Source organism: Morone saxatilis, unplaced genomic scaffold (assembly GCF_004916995.1).
Source record: "Morone saxatilis isolate NCDOM2014 unplaced genomic scaffold, NCSU_SB_2.0 Contig0, whole genome shotgun sequence".
Classification (NCBI taxonomy): Eukaryota; Metazoa; Chordata; class Actinopteri; family Moronidae; genus Morone; species Morone saxatilis.
In genome coordinates this window covers 20,474,694-20,475,191 of record NW_023339650.1, presented here as the reverse complement: position 1 = coordinate 20,475,191, position 498 = coordinate 20,474,694, and the positions used below count along the sequence as shown (strand labels likewise).

The window sequence follows — 498 nt, the reverse complement described above, 5'->3', positions numbered from 1 at the left end:
GCGTCTCAAATCCGTCTTTACATGAAATAACATCAGGTCAGTTGTGACTGCTGCGGGACAAACCGAGCATGTGAGTAATGGATGCTTGTACCTCGCTCTGCAGCTCAGTAACCTCTTTAATACGCTGCGTCTCCAGAGTCTCAGGCAGCTGGTGGTACAGAGAGCTGCTGGCTTCTTTCTTCCCTGCTTCCTTGTACTTGACCTGCAAGAAAAACAGGTCATGTCTGTGTCATGATCACAGTTTGAGCAACGGCGATACGTCTGCGGCAAATGTTTTGATACGTGTCCACCTTTTTTGTTGCTGCTGGCTTTGACTCAAGGTTGTTTAATTGTTTTTGTGCTTTGAAAAGAACCAAAAAAAGGAGACTCATATTGTCGCTATTTTGTCTCTATGTGTCGGATTCACATAAGAACCCGGCAGCTGAAAGTGACGGGACATGAGAAGAGAACACATGAAGCAAACAGAGAGTGAGGTGAGAGATGACAGGCTAAAAAAAA

General features: G+C 45.2%; 1 protein-coding gene across 1 annotated transcript in view; it reads left to right on the top strand.

The window, feature by feature from the left end:
• Positions 1-498, top strand: part of LOC118334788 (nebulin-like) — a gene marked incomplete in the record, with an annotated part of 49,029 nt that overhangs the window by 45,514 nt on the left and 3,017 nt on the right.